The sequence below is a fragment of the Rhinopithecus roxellana genome, chromosome 10 (genome assembly GCF_007565055.1).
Source record: "Rhinopithecus roxellana isolate Shanxi Qingling chromosome 10, ASM756505v1, whole genome shotgun sequence".
Lineage (NCBI taxonomy): Eukaryota > Metazoa > Chordata > Mammalia > Primates > Cercopithecidae > Rhinopithecus > Rhinopithecus roxellana.
In genome coordinates this window covers 17,239,217-17,252,141 of record NC_044558.1, presented here as the reverse complement: position 1 = coordinate 17,252,141, position 12,925 = coordinate 17,239,217, and positions in this window count along the sequence as shown.

The following is a 12,925-nucleotide window of genomic DNA, read 5'->3' as shown; positions in this document are numbered from 1 at the left end:
AAAAGTAGGCACAGTCCCTAAAGAGGACACTTTGGATATTTTCCAGGAGGATAATAGACAGGAAATTCCTTTGAGAAAGCAGAACTGGGGTTAAATCAAGGAAATTCAACTGCCAGATTAGGGCATTTAAGCAATTCCTACACAGCAAGACCCATCACTACATAAACCATTGACTGCTGTTTGTTCATTTGTTTGTTTCCAATTGATAGTTTTTAATACGGTTATCCTGTCCCTAGTCCATGATTGTATATAGGGTGTGTTTGTTGCATTGTCAGTTTGCAAACAACTCGTCTTTTAGTTTTTGTGTCCTAGGAATACATCCAGATTTGGTGGAGAAAATTGTTCATCACCCAGAGATTCTGGGTTCTGATCTAAATTCAAAAATTGGTGGGGCTTAGGGTTGTCTTTTTTGAAGAGCGATTGTGTGTATTTTCACATTAAAAGAAAGGTCCATAGATACTTCATGGCCAAAGGATCAGGCTGTAGTAAAAAATAATTAGTTGTCCAATATAATCTGTTCTCCCCTTCTGCCATAGTAATACAATTGGAGCCTGATACATGACTAGCCATCTTTACTGCATTCCCCAGTCTCCCTGCCCCACTCATGTATCAAGGTTCGTGACAATGGAGTATGAACCACTACTGAGACAGATCTTTTAAGAGACTGGGATTGCTCCTTTATATGCCTTTTCTTCTTCTAATCAGTCTGGTGCAACACAAGAATATGGCTTTGGCAATGCAGATGGTGACAATACAGTAAACTTGATAGAGAAACAAGATGGAAAAAGCTGAGCCTCTAAATAATCGAATGGAGCAGAACTGTCCACTAGCCTAGAACTTAGATTATTCTATGGGAGAGAAATCAACCTTTATCTTATATATAGGGGTACCTTTGTTACAGTAGTTTAGTCTGCTAGATCTGACATAACAACATACCACACAGTGGGTGGCTTAAACAGCAGAAATTTATTTTCTCACAGTTATGGAGGTCAGAAGTCCAAGATCAGGGTGCTGTCAGGTTTGGTTTCTGGTAAGCCTCTCTTTCTGGCTTGCAGACAGCTACACCCTTGCTTTGTCCTCACATGGCCTTTTCTCTGTACCCATGTGTAATCGCTCTACATGTTCATCTTGCCTGCTGCCCAGAAAAGCGGATGAACTGAGAACAGCCAGTTTTTGCAACAGAGAAAGAGTTTAATATACACAGAACTACCTAAGCAGAAGGACTGGAGTTCTCACTCAAATCAGCCTTCCTGAAAATTCAGACACTAGGGTTTTTTAAGGATAGTTTGGCAGGCAGGGGCTAGAGAGTGGGGAGTGCTGATTGGCTGGGTCAGGGATAAAATCACAGGGAGTCAGAGCTTGTTCTCTTGCACTGAGTCTGTTCCTGAATGGAAGCAACAAGGTTAGATGAGCCAGTTTACCAATCTGGTTGGTGCCAGCTGGTCCATCAGAATTCTGGGTCTGAAAACTACTTTGAACACCAATCTTAGATTTTACAATAGTGATGTTATTATCTATTGAAACATTTGGGAAAACTGGGAATCTTGTGGCCTCTGGCTGCATGACTCCTGAGCCATAATTTCTGATCTATGGCTAATTCATTAGTTTTTTAAAAAGTGGTCTGATCCTCAAGTAAGGAGGGGGTTTGTATCTGGGCTATCATCATTTTTGTTTCACAGTTAAACTATGTTGGCTGGGCACAGTGGCTCATGCCTGTAGTTCCAGTACTTTGGGAGACCAAGGCAGGCAGATCACTTGAGGTCAGGAGTTTGAGACCAGCCTAGCCAAAATGGTGAAACCCTGTCTCTATTAAAAACACAAAAATTAGCCGGGCGTGGTGGTGGGCGCCTGTAATCCCAGCTACTCAGGAGGCTGAGGCATGGGAACTGCTTGAACCCAGGAGATGGAGGTTGCAGTGAGCCAAGACTGCACCAGTGCACTCCAGCCTGGGTGACAGGGCAAGATTCCAACCCCCCCAACCCCCACCAAAAAAAACAAAGGTTCCTCCCATAGTTAGCTTGGTCTACACCCAGGAATGAACAACAGAGCTCGAAGGTGAGAAGAAAGATGGGGTTGAGTTCGATTTCTTTCACTGCCATGATTTTCCTACGCCAGATTTTTCTCACTGTAATAATCTTTGCAAAGGCAGTTTCACATGTAGAGAGAAAGAAAGAGCGGGAAGGGAGATCGAGATCTGGTGTCTCGTTCTCTTCTTATAAGAACATCAATCATATCAGATTAAGGCCGCAACCTAATGACATCATTTAACCTTAATTACCTTCTTAAAGACCCTGTCTCCAAATATAGTGATGTTACGGGGTAAGACTTTAGCATATAAATTTTGGGGAGATAAAACTCAGTCCACAACAACCCTAAAACTATAGTCTGTTTTCCACTTCCAGTTTTCAGACAGTTCTTTTTACAATGTTAGATTAACTCATTCTTTGGCTGGGAACTCTCCAGTGACTTCTCCTTTTGTTTATTTATTTATTTTTGAGACAGAATCTCACTCTGTCGCCCAGGCTGGAGTTCAGTGGCACCATCTCGGCTTACTGCAACCTCCGCCTCCCAGGTTCAAGCAATTCTGCTTCAGCCTCCTGAGTAGCTGGGATTACAGATGCCCGCCACCACGCCTGGCTAATTTTTCATATTTTTAGTAGAGACAGGGTTTCACCATGTTAGCCAGATGGTCTCGATATCCTGACCTCATGATTCACCCACCTCAGCCTCCCAAAGTGCTGGGATTATAGGCATGAGCTACCACGTCGGGGCTGACTTCTCCTTTTGCTACATAAAAGCCAAAACCTTACAATGCCCTCCCCGATCTGATCCCCCCCATCCCGATTACCCTCTCTGTCAGTATTTGCTACCATCATGCCCTTGCTCCTTCCACTTCAGCTACATGGGACTCCTTGGTATCCTATGCATGTACACTTACCCCTATACATTCTGCTGTTCTGTACACTGAATCTCATTTCACTCCCATATCCACATTGCTCATTCCTTTGTTTCTTTAAAGTCTTCTGTCAAATGCTATTTTTTTTATTTTTTTATTTTTTTATTTTTATTTTATTATTTATTTTTTTTTTTTGAGACGGAGTCTCGCTCTGTCGCCCAGGCTGGAGTGCAGTGGCCGGATCTCAGCTCACTGCAAGCTCCGCCTCCCGGGTTTACGCCATTCTCCTGCCTCAGCCTCCCGAGTAGCTGGGACTACAGGCGCCCGCCACCTCGCCCGGCTAATTTTTTGTATTTTTTAAGTGGAGACGGGGTTTCACTGTGTTAGCCAGGATGGTCTCGACCTCCTGACCTTGTGATCCGCCCGCCTCGGCCTCCCAAAGTGCTGGGATTACAGGCTTGAGCCACCGCGCCCGGCCAAATGCTATTTTATCAGAGAAACTTTCCATGACCATACTGCAGAAAATAGCAACTCCCCATTCCAAACTCTCTCTCTACCTCTTACCTGTTTTATTTACATTTATTCACATATTCACTCTTCCCAATAAAATACAGGCTTTATGAGGGCAGGGCATTTGTGTTGCTCACTGTTGTATACTAATATCTAAAATAGACCTTTTACATGGTAGGTATGAAATTGAGACATGTAAAATGTGGCTTGAATGAATATGTGAGTGGAAGTCATGTAGAAGATGGATTGAAAGATGCAAAAAGTGTCAACAGGTATCATCTGGGGGAGGGGTTCTCTAAAATGACCCCCAAGTTTATGGCTTAGATTGGGTTGGTGAAATGGTAAGCCAAGATAGAGAACACAGGAAGTGGAACAGGACTCAAGACATTCAGTTCAGTATTAAATATTACGGATTTGAGGTGCCAGTAGGAGTTGAATTGTATTTGGACCTAGGCAATGAATCTCATCTGGAGAAAGATGTAACTTCTATCTACATATGACTGTTATTTGAAGTCCTGAAAATGGATGATCTCCCCATGAGAAAAAGTGTCACAAGAAGATCAATAATATGCCTTCAGAAACTCCAGCTGTTTACTGATAATGGTGCCAAGTTATTGGTATTCCTTGTGTCTGAGAATATCTTCATGGGACTATTATATTTATTTTATATCCAACTCTAATGCTGAAACTTAGATAGTTCCCTTCAGTGAACAGCATCCCAGTAAGCTGATACTAGGCTGTCAACTTTTATGCTGACTACAAAGAAAAACAAAAGTTGTATTAGAAGAAATAAGAGTTTCACACAGGTATTTCTTTGTAGGTCAAGAGCCCATTTCCCAGAGGTGAACCTTTTATTTTCCAAGGGGCTGGCAAGATTGCTTTCATGCGGCATGGGGCACTAGATCTTCTAGTGACTGCTCAGTTTGCCAATTCTTACTCCAATTGGACCTACATCTTTGGTCTTTAGAAGCAGCTGGGTTTACAATCTCTTTAGTAAGCCTGCAGAATTTTGTACTGAACTTTTGTGGTCTTTGTTCTGCTGCCCCTTGTGATATCAGTGCCTCTCCCCTTTGTTCTCCTGCCCTCCTTCACTCTCCCAGTATGGATTTCTGATGTAGTTGACACCATACCAGCTTCAGGAATGAACATGTCACTCAGAGCTGCACAAGAATAAAATTCCAGCCTCCTGGCTACAGGGATTCATCTGGGGTTGGGCTAATGAGAATTAGTCTCAATACTGTACTTGTATCTAAACTAGTTAATGTGTGAAGTTCTATTTTCCCATAAGACATGAATCTTGAGTTCTTTGTAGATTCTGGATATTAGCCCTTTGTCAGATGAGTAGATTGCAAAAATTTTCTCCCATTCTGTAGGTTGCCTGTTCACTCGGATGGTACTTTCTTTTGCTGTGCAGAAGCTCTTTAGTTTAATTAGATCCCATTTGTCTATTTTGGCTTTTGTTGCCATTGCTTTCAGTGTTTTAGACATGAAGTCCGTGCCCATGCCTATGTCCTGAATGGTATTGCCTAGGTTTTCTTCTAGGGTTTTTATGGTTTTAGATCTAACATTTAAGTCTTTAATCCATCTTGAATTAATTTTTGTATAAGGTGTAAGGAAGAGATCCAGTTTCAGCTTTCTACATATGGCTAGCCAGTTTTCCCAGCACCATTTGTTAAATAGGGAATCCTTTCCCCATTTCTTGTTTATGTCAGGTTTGTCAAAGATCAGATAGTTGTAGATGTGTGATATTATTTCTGAGCGCTTTGTTCTATTCCATTGGTCTATATCTCTGTTTTGGTACCAGTACCATGCTGTTTTCGTTACTGTAGCCTTGTAGTATAGTTTCAAGTCAGGTAGCATGATGCCTCCAGCTTTGTTCTTTTGACTTAGGATTGACTTGGCAATGTGGGCTCTTTTTTGATTCCATATGAACTTTAAAGTAGTTTTATCCAATTCTGTGAAGAAAGTCATTGGTAGCTTGATGGGGAAGGCATTGAATCTATGAATTACCTTGGGCAGTATGGCCATTTTCATGATATTGATTCTTCCTATCCATGAGCATGGAATGTTCTTCCATTTGTTTGTATCCTCTTTTATTTCATTGAGCAGTGGTTTGTAGTTCTCCTTGAAGAGGTCCTTCACAAAGAACTCAAACAAACTTACAAGGAAAAAAACAAACAACCCCATCAACAAGTAGGCGAAGGATATGAACAGACACTTCTCAAAAGAAGACATTTATGCAGCCAACAGACACATGAAAAAATGCTCATCATCACTCGTCATCAGAGAAATGCAAATCAAAACCACAATGAGATACCATCTCACACCAGTTAGAATGGTGATCATTAAAAAGTTAGGAAACAACAGGTGCTGGAGAGGATGTGGAGAAATAGGAACACTTTTACACTGTTGGTGGGATTGTAAACTAGCTCAACCATTGTGGAAGACAGTGTGGCGATTCCTCAGGGATCTAGAACTAGAAATACCATTCGACCCAGCCTCCCATTACTGGGTATATACCCAAAGGATTATAAATCATGCTGCTATAAAGACACATGCACACATATGTTTATTGCGGCACTATTCACAATAGCAAGGACTTAGAACCAACCCCAATGTCCATCAATGATAGACTGGATTAAGAAAATGTGGCAAATATACACCATGGAATACTATGCAGCCATAAAAAATGATGAGTTCATGTCCTTTGTAGGGACATGGATGAAGCTGGAAACCATCATTCTGGGCAAACTATTGCAAGGACAAAAAATGAAATACTGCATGTTCTCACTCATAGGTGAGAATTGAACAATGAGATCACTTGGACACAGGAAGGGGAACATCACACACCGGGACCTGTTGTGGGGTGGGGGAAGGGGGGAAGGATAGCATTAGGAGATACATCTAATGTAAATGATGAGTTAATGGGTACAGCACACCAATATGGCACATGTATACATATGTAACAAACCCGCACGTTGTGCACATGTACCCTAGAACTTAAAGTGTAATAAAAATTTAAAAAAAGATACGAATATTGAAAGATGCTGCACTGGAGCTAAAAGTTGCCCACCTGCCTCCAAAAAGAGCTGTGAATGAAATCAATAAGGGAGGCAGAATGAGGAGATGAAAAGAGAATTGGTCTTGTTTGCATCGTTTTAGCCCCTAGATCAAGGGATGTATGAAGTTAGTTCTAGCTTGACTTTTCGCACTTTCCCAAGCCAATGAACACCTTTTTCCTGCCTAAGTCAACTTGAGTTGGGTTTTCTGTCATTCACAGATCTAAAAGTCTAACTAACAGATAAGACTTAAGATATATCCTCATGAAGGAAATTCCAGATCACAATCTGTAGTTGACCTGTGGGAAGACAAAAATCCTGCATCATTCACATAGCCCCATCTGTGTCAGTGCTACCCACAAACTCTGAATCTGGTCCTCAGTTTCATTAGGGTCAAGCTGATAGAGGAGGCACACATTTTATTATTTTCAAGTGCAATTGGCACTTGCAAATTTGCCCTCATCTAGTAAAGGTGAGAGCTGTCCGGGTCTCACAATTCCAGGGAGTACAAAATCAGGACTTCCCTGGAGACTGCAAGACAATTTAAATCAGGTCATCCAGCTCTCACCTGCTCCTTAGAATAGGTTATAGCTATGAGCGATGTCACTGCAATTCTAGGACCTAGGCTTGTTTAAGTAAACCTAATAAACTTGTCCCCATGTTTCCTATTCTCCAGCTTGTGGGTTTGATTAGTGTCATAATCAATTTATCAATGGTCTGGATACAAAAAGACTTTCATCTCAAGATTTTCCACCTTCAGCCTCCTCCCTTTTAGGCAGAATCTTAATGAAACACATTGATTAAATAAGCTCCTGAAATAATTCTATTACCTTTTTATGCCAATCAATGAATAGCAGGTCAACTGAAATTTTACTCTATCCACATGGCAAACTACTGGAAGAGGTAACTTTTTTTGTTGTTCGCTTGTTTTTTGAAGGGAATAGGAGCTGGCACTGCCTACATAAACCTTGTTCTTTTCATCCTCTGACAAGGATTCCCGAAGGAAGATCCTGTGGGACACTATCTGTCCTAGCAGGAAAATAAACAAAAGCCCACTCCGCTTTTGAAGTTTATCACTTTTAAAATATTGCTATTATGATGATAAGCCCTTTTGAGATGGACTTTTTTCATGGATATTCTGATAATGTTCAAATCGAAACCAAAACAAAGTCACCTTTGAATTTTTTTTTTTTTTTCATGTGAAGTGTACTTTGCTGAAAACTGAACATCTTATTATCATGGAAAGAGGAGACCAACAAAGCAGGCTGGCATTTAGCCCTAAAATCTGTGTTCCTGGGCACAGTCCGATGATCTCCATAATGCAGGATATCTAAACTTTAGTACGTCACTGGACATGGTCCCAGATATGGTCTTAAGGTACTTCCAGTGTTTCTTCCTCCACTCCTGCTTTCTAGAAAAATGTGTATTATGGGCCAGACGGCTGAGAAAATGCTCATTGTATCTCTGAACCTCATGGCCAATTTGGAACTAAGAGATCATGCTTCTGGAGGAAGTTGGTAGAGACAAGATTTCTACTGGATTCTAAGTGGGCTATTCCTAGCCTTTTTTTACCAAGAGGCAATCAGCAGACCCAAGGTAGTTATCTTACACATTCAACAAATAGTTGTTGGAGACCCACAATGGCACAGGTGTTCCTTAGCCCTTGTCCTCTAGGAAGACCATCCAGAGTTGTGTTATTGACCGAATATTAGTTACAGCATAAAGACTATTTTGGTCTTGACATAAAAGAAATATGTTTCATCCTATTCTCATATAGCCCAGGTACAATATTTTCACGTAAGGTGCAAATGCCAGGGGCAAAGGATCTGAGTAGACAATTCACAGAATAAAAAACAAACAACCAAAAAAAAATTTAAATCATATGAAAAAAATGTTCAGCCTCATGACTAATAAAAAATATCCAACTTTAAATACCTGTAAAATATAACCCAATTTAGTTTTCAGAGAGGAAAGCCTGATTCCTTCCTAATGCCTATAGAGCTCTTCAGAATCACTTTAACTCTTTCTAAATCTTATTCCACTTTGGGTCCATGAGTTCAGAGCATAAATGGAGCATCTCACCATTTCACAAGGTAAAACGTCCTTTGGAAACGATGTCACAGACATGGAACATATCTCTTCCTTAATTTCCATATCAAGAACAGACTTTCCAAAGGTTTATGGTGACAGAGAGGTTGACTATATTTCCCTACTTCCTTTAGAAACTGCTAGCTGCTCTGTTTTGGAATTCCTCTCCTCAGACTTGCCTGCACCACCACCCTCCCATCTGCTACTCATATCAAAAAACTCAAGTTCTCTCCTTTTATCCTGCAGTTTTCTACCCCCTAGTTGGCTCAAGGCATCCTGAGTCACTGATATTTTCCCCTAAATAATAAATCTCTATTCCGTATCCCACCTTCAGCACAGAAAAACTGAACTGACAGAAACTTTGAGATTTCCTGCCTTGCTCTTCCATCAATTCCACAAGTTTCTCTGAAAGGAATGGAGTAGTTTAGATATTTGTTTTCTCATTATTTTGAATTATGCTACCTCCTTTAAAAAGGTATAAATTGCTGTAATCATCTTTTGCTTTAAATAACATTTTTTCTCCTTTGTATTAAATTAACTAAGATTTCACAATACTCAATGCCAGTGAGAGAGTACAGTGAGATAGTCACATTCACACATTGCTACCAGCAGTGCAAATTGGTAAAAATTTGCTGGAGAACAATACAAAAATAGCATTAAAATCAAGACATTTTAAAGACTATACTTTTAAGACTAGTAATTCAAATTCTAGAAAATTATAATAGAAATAACAATTTACAGGCCAGGCATGGTGGCTCACGCCTGTAATCCCAGCACTTTGAGAGGCCAAGGCGGGCAGGTTACTTGAGGTCAGGAGCTCGAGATAAGCCTAGTCAACATGGTGAAACTCCATCTCTACTAAAAATACAAAAATTAGCTGGGCACGGTAGTGGGTGCCTGTAATACCAGCTACTCAGGAGGTTGAGGCAGGAGAATCGCTTGAACCTGGGAGGCAAAGGTTGTAGTGAGCCAAGATCGTGCCAGTGCACTCCAGTCTGGGTGACAGAGCAAGACTTTGTCTCAAATTTACTAATTAAGTTTTATGTGTAAGGATGTTCCTTGTAGTATTGTTTATAATGAAGAATTAAAAGACCAATGATAAGATAATAATTAAACAAATCATGATCTATTCAATAGGCAGCCATTAGGAAAAAAAAATTTAGGCAAGTGGAAGGCACACAAAAGTGTGTTAATCTTACTACTAAACTTTAAGCTCTCTAAAAGTATGATAAATTGATGACTAATTTATATTTGTATCCCCAAAAGTTCCAGCACAGTGTCTGTGCTATGGTTTAAATGTATCCTCAGAGCTGATGTGTTGAAAACTTAATCTTCATTGCAATATTGTTGAGAGGTGGCATTTCTTCTGTGTGTGTGTGTGTGTGTGTGCGTGTGTGTGTATGTCAGGGTCTCGCTCTGCCACCTAGGCTGGAGTGCAGTGGCACAGTTTTGGGTCACTGTAACCTCTGCCTCCTAGGCTCAGGTGATATCCCACCCTACCCTTCTGAGTAGATTGGACTACAGGCATGTGCCACCACACCTAGCTTTTTTTTTTTTTAAACAGGGTTTTGCCATGTTGCCCAGGCTGGTCTCAAACTCCTGGGCTCAAGCAATTCACCTGCCTTGGCCTCCCAAAGTGCTGGGATTACAGGCATGAGCCACTGACGAGATGGGACTTTTAAGAGACAATTAGGTCATGAGGCTCGGCCCTCATGAACGGATTAATGCTGTTATCGAGGAAGTGGGTTAGTTATCTCAGGAGTGGGTTCCTGATTAAAGGATGAGTTTGGCCCTTTCTTCTTTCTCTCTCAAGCTTGCTCTCTTGCCCTTCTGCCCTCCCTCATGGGATGATGCAGCAAGGAGGCCCTTATCAGATATAACACCTCAATCTTGGACTTGCCAGCCTCCAGAAACATTAACCAAATAAATTTATTTTCTTTATAAATTACCCAGTCTCAGGTGTTCTGTTATAGCAGCAGAAAACAAACCAAGAGAGCCTGTCATGTGCTAAGTGTGCAATAAATATTTGTTGAATGATGACTGAATGAACAAACTAACAAGTGAATTTTGGCTTTTCGAGATATGAGTTCCCTTCCTTTTCCTCTAATGCTTTGTGATTCTACATGGGTTCTTCTCTTTCAGAGTATACAATTTAGATGGAAAGACACAATAGACACAGATAATACTAGCAAACCAAACAAGACTCTTCATAAACAGATACTGAATAACGCTCATACTATGCAGATGTGGAGGGAAAGAAATAAATGTTCTGGTGAGAACTCATAAACTCTTTTCATGGCTTGGATTAACAGACCCAAGTACATTACTAACTACCTTTCAATGTTTATATAGTATTCATGATCAGAGGGTAGCACACTTTCGAAAACTGTAGTAAACATCTTCCGCCCACATTCCCACACTCTCTAACAGTTCAGGGAGACTAACAGGTAGATAATCTATGAAGAAGTCAGACTTATACACAGACTCTTTTTTCATTTAGCTGTTAGTCTTGAAACTAAGTTTCCTACAAAGCAAAGTCCTCGTAAAATCACCTGGTTAAATATCCTCCAAAATAATACATCCAGAAAGAAAAATTTCCATAGTTAAAGCTGTTGTGGCCGGGCGCGGTGGCTCAAGCCTGTAATCCCAGCACTTTGGGAGGCCGAGACGGGCGGATCACGAGGTCAGGAGATCGAGACCATCCTGGCTAACATGGTGAAACCCCATCTCTACTAAAAAATACAAAAAAAAAAAAAACCTAGCCGGGCGAGATGGCGGGCGCCTGTAGTCCCAGCTACTCGGGAGGCTGAGGCAGGAGAATGGCGTAAACCCGGGAAGCAGAGCTTGCAGTGAGCTGAGATCCGGCCACTGCACTCCAGCCTGGGCGACAGAGCGAGACTCCATCTCAAAAAAAAAAAAAAAAAAAAAAAAGCTGTTGTTATAAGGAGAGACTGAAGTAAAAGATAGATACTGTGTATCTGTGTATGTACTATGGCTCATTTGAGAGCAATAAACTATAATGAGATCTAATTATTTCACCTCTCCTCCCTCCAAATCAATTTTTACTTCTTCCTTCATGGCAATATTGTCCCCATTGAGAATGGGTGGTCTGCACTATTCCCATGGCGGGGGAAAATAATTTAAAGTGCAATGTTCTTAATGTGTGGTGCCATTGCAAAGAAAAACAGCCCTTTATACATAAGATTCATGGCATATATAAAAGGCAGTACATTTTTTTCTTAAGCATTTGGTTCCATCAGTTTATTACTCTTTTCCTAATCATGAGTACTTCTTTGGAACTTTTGGGGAGGAAATGAGAAGTAAAATTTAAAAAGAAACAAAACTTTGATAACAGAAAAACAAAAAATGATTAAATTAGAGATAAAATCCACCATCTATTCTAGCACTCCTGACATTCCTTTGACAGATTGCTATTGGCAATTCTATACATAGTGGCTTGCATTTCTCTCATGCCCCCCTCCCCGCTTTCGCTCTCAATCATTCATTCTGCATATAACATATATGGCCACAGAGCTATATCACTGAGAAAGGATCAATCATTTTTCCCCTATGCTGCTGAGACATACAATATTTATCACAGGTTATAGAAAAGAAGAAAAGAAAATCTAAGAATATTCCCTTCAGCTGTATTTCTGTTGTGGAACCAAGAGCACCCCAGTCCTCCTCAGTTTTGCTTAGTTGTCAGCTCAGTCCAGCACAATCTGTAGTGCAACGAGGCTGGTAAACTTAGTACCCACTGGCCATTGCAAAGAAAAACAGCCCTGGTTATTGGTGATCTTCCTCACTATATTAAACACAACTCCCATTAGGCAAACTCCCCTCCATTTCTTCAAACCTCTCAATACCTTGGAAATCAAATATTTATCAACAGAGAACCTCTCTTCTAGCTGTCTGTTGTTTCAGCTCTGACAAAGTTGGCCACTGGCCAGTTCGTAAAGAAACCTGTGAAAGGAAATCAGCCACAAGAAAAAAGAAAACTCTATTTCATTTTTATTTCACAGAAACAAATTGCCAACAAATCTTCCCCTCACCCCTTTTTTTTTTAACTTACCCTTGTGAAAAAGCTTGCCTGGAATGAGCATGGCTTGGCCACTCACTTAGTCAACAAGTATTTACTGGACATTCATCAGCTGAGTCCATATGACCTTGGAACCTTGCAATTCATATTAAAAAGTCACTAAACTACTATTGAAGTAGACATGGTGACTAATAATGCAGCTCATAGAAGTAGCTGCATAGAAGTATGTGCATAATAAGACACTGCAATTTACAAAGGTAAATAGGCACCAGTTTGACCAACAGTGTGCTTAAGAAGAATAGATAGAACTGTTTATGGGAACTTGCTAAAGGA